Source organism: Ceratotherium simum, chromosome 5 (assembly GCF_057802395.1).
Source record: "Ceratotherium simum simum isolate JZ-2026a chromosome 5, ASM5780239v1, whole genome shotgun sequence".
In the NCBI taxonomy this organism is placed as follows: Eukaryota; Metazoa; Chordata; class Mammalia; order Perissodactyla; family Rhinocerotidae; genus Ceratotherium; species Ceratotherium simum.
Genome location: NC_141904.1, coordinates 33,308,956 through 33,321,986, shown reverse-complemented (window position 1 = coordinate 33,321,986; position 13,031 = coordinate 33,308,956). Strand labels below are relative to the sequence as shown.

Sequence of the window (13,031 nt, the reverse complement as noted above, 5' to 3'; positions counted from 1 at the left end):
CTGCCTGTGCTTTCACAATTTTTATGCTAAACTAAAACCATTCTAAAAAATAAACTCATTAATATTAATAATTTTTTAAATTATAAATCTTATTAAAAATAATAAACAATGAGATCTGCCCTTGGGCCCCACCTGGAAATTATGATTAAATAGAATGATGGGTCTCAGGTACTCTTTTAAAGTGCCCATCACACTTTTAAACCTACAATAACAAGTGCTGGCAAAGATTTAGGACAGCTGGAACTCTCACACATTGCTGGTGAGAGTGCAAATGGTACAACCACCTTGGAAAACAGTTTGACAGTTTCTAATAAAGTTAACCATATACTTACCATATGACCCAGTAATCCCACACCTAGGTATTTACCCAAGAGAAATGAAAACTTATATTCAAACAAAAACCTGTACACAAATATTTATAGCAGCTTTATTCTTAATTGCTGAAAACTGGAAACAATCTAGAAGTCTTTCAAGCGGTGAATGGATAAACAAACTAGGTACATCCACAGAACGGAATATTACTCACTAATAAAAAGGAATGAACCACTGATACACACAACAACATGGATGAATCTTAAATGCATTTTGCTGAGTAAGAGAAGCTCTGTCCTGGTGAAGTAAGATGATCAACAAACAAATAAGCAAAACATGCAGTAAATCACATAGTGACAAGTGCTATAAAAATAACAAAGCAGAGAAGGGAGATAGGAAGTGCTAAGTACGGACTAGCAAATTCAAATAGGGTGGTCAAGAGAGGCCTCTCTGAGAAGGTGATGTTTGAACAAAGACTTGAAGGGCATAAGGGAATGAGAACTTGTAATATGGGGGAAGAGTTTGGATTTTATAAGAAGTACATAAGAAACCCATCAGAGGGTTTTATGCAGAAAGAGCATGAACAAATTTCTATCTTAACTGACCATTCTGGCTGCTGGTTGGAAACTAGATCATTGTGGTTTACAAGAAGAGTGAGGAGAATATTTATAGTAGTTAGGTGGAAGATGATACCTGAGAGAAAAATTCACATTGCACAACTTCCCTCCACGGAGATGTACACAAAGTTTTAAAAGGGGACATTCTCTCCCTAAATGGAACAGAGAGAGAGCATCTCCAAACGGCATTATGTAGCCTTGCGCAAACTGCTAATTAAGCTGGCAACGCAAAGAGTAAAAGGAGAAAAATGCTCGCTTTCAATGTTACTGAGACAAATGTTTACTGTCTCCAGTGAAGACAGGCAATGGAAAATGAACAAAGCTCAGTCTGATTAGCACTAATCGGTCTTCTGCAAGTGTGTGTTGATGAGAAGACTACAGGACACAACTGATAGGGAGAGAGGAAGGACAATAAGGAAGAGTTCGGCTAAATGGCCTTAAAAGACCCCCATCTATCCAGAACGCTCCTCTGTAAGCAGAATCCTACTCTAACCAGCTCTTCAAAACTCTGAAACCTGGGAGTGCCAGCTAATTGGATTCTGTAACCAGTACTTCCAAGTCAGGACTGCACAACCTGAAAAATCAGGCCCCTGCCAGCGTCCAACAAAGAATAGCAGGAACAAACATTCTTTTCATTGTTCTTTTTATTATTCTTTTCATTGTTCCTATCTTAGTTCAGGTTTTCTGATAAGCTAACCTTGAGCAGGGATTCAAGTGCAAAGCATTTATTTGGGAGATGCAAGACGCACTACTAAGAAAGTGGGAAGTGACACAGGGAAGAGAAGGCAGCCCATCAGTCCAGCTTCTCTTGTAGATAAATGGGACTTAATCCTGAATGGAAACTATGTAAAATAATACCTAAAATTTATACCACCCAAGGAATTAGGGAGCTGAGGTATTTATACACCAACCCCTATCAGTCATTAGTTGAGGGCTGCTGAGAAGCAGGGAACAAATTATTTTCCAAGCACTCCCAGCCTCCTAAAGTGGAGGCTTTGGAAACAAGTCTTCAAGCAAAGAGATGCAAATACTAGCATTTGGATGTCAAAGGGAACTCTCTAAAATCATAAGACCTAAGGCATAGAGCAGAGCACCAGCAGATTCTGCTACACTACAAGCTTTCCCTCTGTGCCAAGAGCAAGACATTTCCTTACCTCTTGTCAACATTTCCTCTGCAGAGGAAATGATTTCAACAAATTGCAAAAAGGAGGAACTCTTCCTTCCATCCATTTCTCTCAAAACACTCCTCATTGATTTATCCATTACATTATTGTTATAAATTAATAAAGTAAGGCACGCATTAATTTACTTTATAGGTTTCTCAGCCACTGATTTCCTATTATCCCTTTCTATTACTCAACTCACTGACTCCTGCACATAAATTGTCTGCAACGCAAATGCATCCCAGACTCTTGGATTTTATTAAGTATATAAAAGGTGTGTGATTTGTGTTAACAACTCAACTCATCACCCCATATTCAAAACTTAGCCAATTAAGCTCAAGTGCATATTAAAATAGGAAAGAGATTCACAATTTCTAGTTAATATTCTTATTGCCTAATGAATTGCTCATTCTTTCTAATTCTAGTGCCATTTGCTTAATTTTCTTTTTATTTCTGGAATTAAAAACATGTAAGAAAAACATTTCTAATTTTCTAGATGTGTGAAGACATATTGTCTTAATATTGCTTGAGAAAACTTTTTAAGAGCATTGAGGAAAAGTGCCATAATGAGTGATCAGTAACATACACATCATCTGACACAGCCAGGTACACAGTAGGCACTCAATGAATACTTTTTGAATGGCTGAATGAGTCTACAGTTACATGACCAAATGCTCACGCACAAATCAGGAGCCTAGTTCAGTTATTACAATAACAGCTTGTTTATTTATCTGGCAGCTATTGTCCTCATAGGTTTTTGGTGAGCTTGGTCAAGTGAAAATATATGCTTGTGTTCATACTATTTCTTATGGCTAATTGGCAGTTCTTTATTTTTATAGCCCTTTGATGCATTAATAAATTTCAATAGGAACAGAAGCCATTATTTCACTCATTTATTCATTCAAAACATATATTAAATGCTAACTACAGGCCAGAACTCATGAACAATTTTATCATGCAGATAAGGTTAAAATGATGCCCAGCTCTCTAGAACATCTTCTGTGGTGAAGTTTATAATGTAACCACAGGGCAGCCCACAGAACAAGGAAACTGACTCCAGAAGAAGTCAGGAAAGTTTCTTCCAACGTGGAATATTTGAGATGGATCTTCTTCTGGCTGAGGAGGCTTCCCAATGGTGAAAAAGTAGAAAAAGGCATTCTGAGTGAAGAGAACAACATGTGCAAAGTTGTAACTTTTTTTTTTTTTTTTAGGAAACTTCGTTGTAGTCTCACTGTATTAATCAGAGTTCTCCAGAACAAAAATGAACCAATAGATTCTTTAGAGAGTGAGAGAGAGAAGGATTTATTTTAAGGAATTGACTTGTATGATTGTAGGGACTGGCAAGTCTGAAATTTGTAGGGCAGGCCAGTGGGCTGGAAATTCACACAAGAGTTGATGTTGCATCCTTAGGTCCAAATTACAGGGCAACAGGCTGGAAACTCAGTCAGGATTTCTAGGCTGAGACAGAATTCCTTCTTCTGGAAACCTTAGTCTTTGCTTTCAAAGCTCCAACTCATCGGATGAGGCCCACCCACATTATGGAGGATAATTGGCTTTACTTAAAGTCTTCTGATTTACATGTTAATCATAGCAACATCTATACCAGTGTTTGACCAAACAACTGAGAATCATAGTCTAGCCAAGTTGACATATAAAAAAACCATCAAAGTCATGGAAGCAGTAGTTCTCAAAGTATAGTTTCCAGCATAATGTCAGCATCACCTGGGAACTTGTTAGAAATGCAAATTCTTGGGCCTTCCCCAGACCAACCACCTGAATCAGAAACTCTGGGGCTGGGGCCCAGTGATCTTATTTCAATAAGCCCTTCAAGTGTTTCTGATGCACACCAGAGTCTGAGAACCACTGGACTAGGATATTAGGTTCAATATTTAGGTCATAAAGAGAAGTGTTAACACAGGAGCAGGTGATTAATTGTCTTACTTGCATGGGATTTAGTTACTTGATAGATTCCATGTTTAAGTGGCATATCTGATAGTCCAAGCAATATCAAGTTGTGTTCTAATTTTGAAGAAACAACAAAAAAGAGTACTACTGATTATAAATCTTTACTCAGGGAGACTAAATAACAAATCCATTGAACTCTTCCTCCACCGCTATCTCCAGCCCTTTAGCTATAAGACTCCATTAAGCTGGGTTCAATTTCCTTAACTAAGGTCAATAGGACTCACATCAGTATTTGCCTCAAGACTCTTCAATAGTCCTTCTATTGGTATTGATCATACAATGGGAACTGTTTTTAAACTGTCTTACAGCAGTCCAGAAATGATACATGAAGAACTAATGGGAATGGTTACTATTTGACCTCCTTTTAGTGATTTAAGTACCCTATTCATTCATTGGCTCCCAAGCTTATTCTATCAGTTATCTATTACCACAATAATGCTGCAGAGCAAACAACCACAAAATCTTAGTGATATGCAATAATATGTGTTTACTGCTCATACATTTTAGGTAGGTGGCTCTGCTGATCTAGGCTGGACTCAGTCCCATGTCTAAGGACTGGCTGGCTCTGGCTGATCTAGGATGGCCTCAGCAGGATGGCTAGAGCAACTAGACTTGGCTCCATGTCTCTCATCCTCTAGCATCTTCACGCGGGCATGTTCTCATGATGATGGCAGAGTGCAAGAAGAGGGTAAGCAGAAATGAAAAACTGCTTATTCAAGCCTCTGTTTGCATTATGTCTACTAAAATCTCATTAGCCGAAGCAAGTCACATGGCTGAGCCCAGACTTGGAGGGGTGGGGACACTGCAATGTTTCATGGCAATGGGCCTGATTCATCCAGAGAGGTAAAGAATTGAGGCCACATTTAATACCTACCTCACTCTCTGATTGGAAAACTCTTCCCTATCTCCCCTCCACCCTCTTCACCTGGCTACCTCTTACTCATGTTTTGGATGTACCTTAGGTGTCACTTTCCTAGGAAACCTCCGTTGACTCCTCAAGGCTAGATTCCACGTGAGCTTTTCTGTAGCTCCCTGTAATTTCCATTATTGTAGCCCTTATGATATGGACATGAATTAGCCAATCCAAGAAAGCTAACCGAGAGGGATGCTGATAACACATATGTGAAAAAGTTTATGGTATTTGATTAATAAATGATTGGAGAACTACATTAAAGATTTATTGGTTTTTTTTTTGAGATTTTGACTTCTAGAATAAGTGACACAAAATTCTGCTTATTATGAAGACTGATTTTCCTCATCAATACCCACACTTACAACTATGTTTTTCCATATGCTGTCCCTTCCACCTGTAACCTTTCCCTCTATGCCAAACTAAATCCTCCTCATCTTTCAAGGTTCCACCAGACTTAGGTAGTAGCTATCCCTGATGGTCCCATAGCACTACACTTACCTTTATTACGGCACTAATGATTCTGTTTTAGAATTGATGGTAGGAAGGCAACAGATTATTCACACTTTCTAATGAGAAGGAGCTTCTGGTTTACTGCCAGATTGTGCCCTCAATAGTGCAGAGATGGAATGGAAACTTACACCCCGTGTGCCCATTGTAGACTGGTGCCCAGGCACCTGTGTGAGCATCAGGCAGCAGCCTCACTCTCTAATCTCCACCATTTGATTCCAATGAGCTTAACTTATTAGGCTTCTGCTCAGGCTCTGACTCCTAGTTTCCTTTCAGTCACTAGAGCCCCATCAAAAACCCTAATTTGGGCCCTGAACTCTTCACTTAAGTATTGTCATCTTTCTATTCCCAGGTGACCAGACTCTGCTTTCAAGGTAGTTTCCTGACTCACAATTCAAATACTGCAAACTATTCAATTCAAAGAAGCAACACTAGGAACCCCACCACCACAACATACATCCAAAAGTTCAGTTTTTTGCACAGAAGCCCCTTCAACCTCACGTCCAAAGGCCGCTTCTCTTTTCCATATTTCCTGCCTTTACTTATTCGCACTGAGATTCCAGCATCCTGTTCAGTTGACAGCAAGCTTCTAGAACTGCTCTTATCTCTCATTCCCTCTCATTCTTTCTCTGTTGTTGCCCTCTTTTCTATAAAATATTTCCCATAATGTTTTAGTTCCCCCAAATTTGTGTTTTCCATATCCATTTTCTTTTAGAAAGTTCCAACAGTCTTATCCACCAGTCTGAAGTGGGAAACTAGATGATGGGATCTTACAATAAAAAAGAAAAAATACAGACTCAGCAAGTACATATCATTAGCAGGAAGCAAGTTGGTCCCAGGAGTGGTGATTAGGTGTTTAAAGAAATAATAAAGAAGGAAAACCTGAAAACTGCACAGCAAAAAGCATTAAAAATAATCACAGAAGTGGCCAATTTTGTGAAGTCAATGATTTGCAAGCAGTTTGATTTATACATGAAAGGGCCTTTTAAAAAATTAACAGACCAACATGCTATGCAGCTCCTAGTCATTCTTCCAAGGGGGCAACGGAGGCCCATTCAGGAAAGAGTTTCTACCGTGGATACTGGTGGTCCTCAGGGCTCTGTCCTCACTTTACATGCTCTTCCTGGGAGATGTCATCCACTTTCATGGATTGCATTTCCACTCTAAACTATCGACTCCTACATCCATAAATTTATTCCAAACTATCCTCCTGAGTTCCAGACCCACGTAGGCAATAGCCTACCATATATTTCCACTTGGATATCTTGGAGGCAGTGTGTGCTATTGAGTTCTCACTTGTCCCTCGAAACACACTCTCCTCCTTTCTTCACTGTGCTCTGGGCTCTGGGATACTGTCTCTATGAACTTCATCAACTATTTCCCTGGCTTTCTGAATTCTAGGGGAGTTCACTTAGCCACCGGCAGGAGCTCAGAGGAGGAGAGGAAAGAGACTGAGTTCTTTATTTCTCCAGTTTCCTTCCAGCCAGGCTATGCCTTGACAAGTCCACAAAACTCCACCCAAGTCCATAAGGCTTGTTGGTGGCACTTTTCTATTGGTAAAGTAAGTTGTGAAAACAACCTCTCCTCTGTGACCTTCAGACGTATAGAGAGTGAGAATGGCTTTCCGTTATTGCTCATGTCAGAGTGCTTCACTAGCCACCACTGATTTCACTCTACCCTGCTCATAACTTTGTAAAAAGACTGTTTTAAATTCTCTTTTAAAGACTCTTTCCTGAATGGGCCTCCATTACCCCCTTAGAATTCTCTCCAATTATGCCTTCTGAGTAAGCATCTGTATTCAAATTCACTGAGTCCAAACTGGACATTCATCATCCCTCATCTCTCCACCCCCAGCACCCCTCTCCTGACCCTTCTCCTGTACTACCTGCCACAGTAAATGGCTCTACTATCTATCCTCTAGGACTATCCAGAGCCTGGACATCATGGATAACTCCTCTTCATCACACTCACTACAACCTATCCATCATCAAATCCCTCACGTTTTAAGACTCTCTCACATCCTTCCACTTCTCTTCAATTCCAGTCCAGGCCAACATTATCTCTTATCAAGTTTACTGTGGCAGCCTCCCAAGTGATCTCCACGTCTTTGATCAACTCACTCCAATCCATTCTACACAAAGCAGGCAGCAACATGTTTCATAAATGCAAATCTGATTAAGTCACTCACCTGCTTAAAACCCTTCAGCGCTCCCCATTAGCTTTAAGATCAAGTCTAAGCTTTTAAATATGACTTGAGAGCTTCATTATCTGGCTTCCGATTACCTCTGTACCCCTTCTTTCACTTTTTGCTTTGCCCTCCCTTTTTCTCCTTGAGACTTTATTCCATTTCAAAGCTCACCATGGTCTCTCACCTATAGACTTTCACACTTATTGATTCTCTGACCAGAACATTCTTTCCTCCCCTGCTAATCCCTTTTTACCTAGCTAATGACTAGATTTTGTGCTCAGTTAGAACAGGGACTGTGTCTAGTGTGCACACCATGGTATCTCTAGCAACTAGTACAATGCCTGGAAGCTACCCCACCTGTGCTGTCCAATATACAAGCCACTTGCCATAAACGGCTATCGAGAACTTGAAATGTGCTGAGTATTTGAAATGTGTAAGTGTAAAATACGTATTTGCTTTTGAAAGAGTTAGCACAATAAAGTGTAAACTGTCTCATTAATATTTTTACATTGATTATATGTAAAATGATAATATTTGGGATATGTTAATTAATTAAAATATTATTAGTAAGTAATTTTGTTGACTGAGTAAAGGTGGATAATTGAATAAATGAATAAGAGAAATCTCCAGCTTACAAATTTGGCTTTTCTTCCTTTGGGAACTTTCTCCAAATTCTCTAAGTCTGGAGTAGGTGTTCCTTTTATGTGCTCCCAAAGCACCCTGTAATTCCCCCATTATGACAATTGTCACATTGTGCCGTAATGGCATTTTTACATTTATGAGGGCAGGTGCTGTACCTGTCTTATTCAACTTTGGATCACTAGTGCCTGGCTGATACCTAGTGTATGGTAAATGCTCAACAAATGTTTGATGAGTGAGTGACCCAAGAGACTAATGGTCATGCAATAAAAAAAGAGAAACATCAATAAAAATAATGAGATGATGATGATGATATCTGCTATGACTGTATGTCTACTCAGTGACAGGTGCTTCACATCTATTCATGACAAGTCCTAGAGGGAGCCTAAGGGCCTATTGACATGACACCAGAGGCACATGAGCTACTGACACTTATTCTACTTTGGCAGCTGTAGGCCATAAATGAAGCTGTGGCCCACAAATGAGGGCTGTGATCATGCCCAAGGGCACCATAGCACTCCCTCTTCTGTGGCCATATTAAACACTGTGTGACTCTGAATCACGAGGTGCACCTAGGTCAGGGGACATGGTGTCTGGCACTGGTCCTGATTAGCATAAGTATAGAACTGCTGTAGCTTTAGTTACATAAGCTGGTCATGGAGGCAGGCAGCAGGATATGCCTTTTCTCACTCAACATTCTTCTCAACTGCATGCCCTCTGCTGAGGCCATGTTAGGAGTAAGTCAGAAACATATGGTTCTGTGTGGAATTGGGAAATGTTTATCTCTTTTCCCTGTTTCCTGAATGTGCAGGCTTCCTTCTGTATCCTTTAAACAAATAACCCCTCTTTGTTTATCCTGGTTCTCATTGTGTCTGATCTCTCCATCCATATTAACCTACAATTGACATTCATCAGTATGATGGTCATGTAGAATACAGCTCTAATCCTCACAAGAAGTAGGCTAGATGGTATCTTCATTTGGCTGAAAGGGGAAATAGGCTGAAAATACATAATCAAATGTTTCAGAGTCACATTGTAAGAAAGTAACATATTCGAAATTCGATTCCGTGAGAGTCTAACGCCCATTTTCTTTCCATCTCTGCCTCTGTCTGATATGTGATACAAGGAGAGGTCAGTGTTCAGTGGTTATTCTTGTCCCTACAAAGACTTAGTGAGGCAGCTGGCAAAGAAGAAGCCCATGACTTCCTTTCCTGCATATAGCAAAACTTTCATAACCAGCAGAATCAACGGTTAACAAAGGTGGCTCACAGTGGTAAGATTTCATGACTTCAAATGGAGTCCCAAACTCTCTAGGTGTTCTGAGCAAATTCATCATGGCCAGCCAATGTTCTTCAGCTTTGCCTTGACTGTGGCTTTCACCCATGACTCTGAATCACATATTCAACCCTTTGAAAATTCCTGCTACATTAATTTACCATGTGGCATGTCCCAATATCACTTCATCTTTGGGGCTAGGTTTGATGCCTTCATCATGCTCTCCTTATATTGGAACCTCGGTCCAACCCTACTTTTAGCTGGTAGTGTCTGTTTTATTTCCAAATTACCAAGTTCTCAAACTGGTGTGAGGTACTTCCATAATAAGGATGGAAGCACCTTGGTCACAAAAGCCCTGGGAAGAGAGCAGCAGAGTTAAGGGGAAGAAAGAAAGGCTCTTCTTGAGGCTGATGGTAGAGAGGAAGGGACAGCAGCATGCCCCTGAGCCTGGCTGTGAAACTGGTGGCATCTTTCATCACTTAGAAAACCCAAGCTCACCTCTGCTCAACCATGGTGAGGTTTGTGTTTTGCAGAAAGTTGGTATAACTACCCAGCTGTCATTACTCCAAACATTACTATCCCATAGTCTCCCCATCTATAAAGGGAGAAAAAAGCATAAAAACGTCTATTTTGTGGTGTTGATGTAGAGAATAAAGGAAACTCTAGGTATGGAATTCATGGTACACCACCTGGCACAGGGCAAGATCTTACCACACACGAGCTAGAGCTTAAGTAAACATGTATGTGGTTCAAGGCATCTCTTGAAATCCATTCTGCTAGGAACTTCTGAGAGGAGCCAAACCTGGAATGGACATCATCAAAATAATAGGGAAAATCAAAACAGAAAGGAAGGAAAGAAGTCCTAATCATGCTTTGCCATGAAAAATTATTGAAGGTAGATGGATCATTCTACGTAAATCACATGCAAATATTCTTTATAATACAGACCAAGTTGGTCCCAGTTTGAGGTCATAAGAGACTGGGATTTATAACCTTTTGTTCTGGCCTAGGGTTTGAATTAAGTGAATGAGAGGCAGTAATATAATTTTGAAAACATTCACAAAGGAGAAATCAGTGAGGGCAGTGATGGAGGAAATATCAGGGTGAAACTGGAGAGGGTACAGGTGTGCTCTCTATGGGAAGCAGGGTAACATGGCAACCTAGTTCGTGTAAGGAAAAGCTAGAAGGAAATGGAAGAGCGTGTCTGTGTGCAATATGCCTTGGTTATTTACCTAGGCAGTTTACAATCACTTTCTGGGAATCTCAGTGTGAGACAGGACTTTAAAGGTGATTTAGTCCCCTTTGAGGAGTCAGTCTGACTACTGAAAAATACAAAACACAAGGACACACAAAAATATATATTTCATTTCGGTTAGACCAAAGTTTGTTTGGTAATGTTCATCTGAACACCAAAATCCATAAAGTGATAGAAGAGACAAAAAATTTAATATTTAAAAGAGAAGGGGCGGAGTCAAGATGGCGGCGTAGGCAGACTCGGAACTCACCTCCTCCCGTGGACACAGCCAATTTACAACTACTCGTGGAAAAATTACCCCTGAGACAGAACTGAAAACTGGATAAGAGGAACTCCTGCAACAACGGACAATCCTAATTGAGGTGGAAGAGGCAGAGACTCCCTTCCGGAGAGGAAAAACGCCGCCTTCACAAGCCGCCAGCTTCACGGCCGCCGGGAGCAGCTCACAGGTACGCAGCCTCCCTGGAGGCGCGGGGTCCTGAGCCGGAAGCGCCCCCCCTGTGGGCATTTTGTGGACCCAGCACAATCGAGACCAGCGGCATAACATCTGACTTTACCTGCTACTAAAACATTGGGGAGCATCCCCAGAAAACCCGGTTCACAAAGAAACTAAAACTGGCTCTTAAAGGGCCCGCGCACAAACTCACCCGTTCCAGAAAGCATCCTAAAATCACCAGAAAGAAAGGTGCACAGTGCTTCGGTGACAAGAGACTCACCTAATAGGCCCTGAGTGCATCTCGGTGAAGGGTGAGACCTCTCCAGGGACTGGGACATTGGCGGCAGCCATTGTTGTGGCCTGGTGTGAGCGTGCTGACACAGACGCCATTGGAGTTTTTCCTGAGACCTGCTAGCCCAGGGTCTGCTCCACCCGCTAGAGCACCGATTTAATCCAGCTCAGCCAGGGCAGGCAGCCCACCCTAGAGACTGGCCCCACCCAACAACAAGCCCTCAGGCAACGTGTGGGCCTGCATAGATTGGTGACTGGATTCTCTGCAGCCTGGCAACTGAGCTGACTTGAGCGGGGCAGGGTATGCACAAGGAGCGGGTGGAGAGTGTGGGGTGGTGGCGGAGTGTGTGGGGCTCCCGCCGTGGAGAGACTGGGTCCATTTGGGGAGGTCGGGGTGCTCACACGGGGCAGGACTGTGTTGACTGTGTGTGTGGATCTGTGGGCAACAGGGCTTGTCAGCTGCAGAAGACTTGTGCTTCTCAAAGACCCACATAGGAGGTTTGCCCCACCTTCCAAAGCCTGAAACAATTGGGTGCTCCTGTGCCTGAGGGCAGCCCCACCCAGCTGCAATCCCCAGAGAGCTGACAAGAGACCTAATAGGCTAGAGGTTTACAGCAATTCTAAGGCCCTGAACCTAACAACCTGCCACGGTGGGGACCTACTCACTTAAAAGAAATACTGCAACACAAATGTGGTATTAGAACTTACAGCCAACTGTGCTGGGGCTCCCCACACCTGATAAAGAGACTGAAGGGTCCACAACAACTACAAGCAGCTGAGCATTACAACAGCTGGCCAGGAGCATAACTCAACCTCCCTGGGTGCCTATAGGGAGAGCTAACAGGCCACAATAGAAGGACACACATAGCCCACATAGGGGCCACCCCTGGAACATTGAGAACTGAGGGAAGCACACTGGAAGCCTCCTAAGGCATCACTTACCTAAGGTCACCTATCCAAGAGCAGGAGACGTAGCTGACCTACCTAATATGTAGACACAAGCACAGGGAAGGAGGCAAAATGAAGAGGCAAAAGAATACATTCCAAGTAAGGGAACAGGACAAAACCCCAGAAAAGGAACTAAGTGAAACAGAAATGAGCAACCTACCTGACAGAGAGTTCAAACTAAGAGTGTTAAGGATGCTCACTGATCTGGGGAGAAGAATAGATGAACTAAGTGAGAATGTCAACAAAGAAATGGAAGATATAAAAAAGAACCAATCAGAAAGGAAGAATACAATACTGGAAATGAAAAACTCATTAGAGGGACTCAAAAGCAGAGTAGAGGATACAGAAGAACGGATCAGTGAGCTGGAAGAAAGACTAGAAGAAATTACCCAAGGTGAACAGGTAAAAGAGAAAAGAATTAAAAAGAGTGAGGACAGTCTAAGGGACCTCTGGGACAACATCAAGCGCACTAACATCCGTGTTATAGGTGTCCCGGAAGGAGAAGAGCGAGACAAGGGGGCA

General features: G+C 41.9%; 1 long non-coding RNA gene across 2 annotated transcripts in view; it reads right to left on the bottom strand.

Moving 5' to 3' along the window:
* LOC147916995 (uncharacterized) overlaps positions 1–11,698 on the bottom strand; it is a 253,027-nt gene extending 241,329 nt beyond the window's left edge. For both annotated transcript variants that reach the window (XR_015552182.1, XR_015552181.1), the window contains exon 1: positions 11,551–11,698. This is a non-coding gene — a long non-coding RNA (uncharacterized LOC147916995). The remainder of the gene's footprint in view (positions 1–11,550) is intronic.
* Between the last annotated feature and the right edge of the window lie 1,333 nt (positions 11,699–13,031).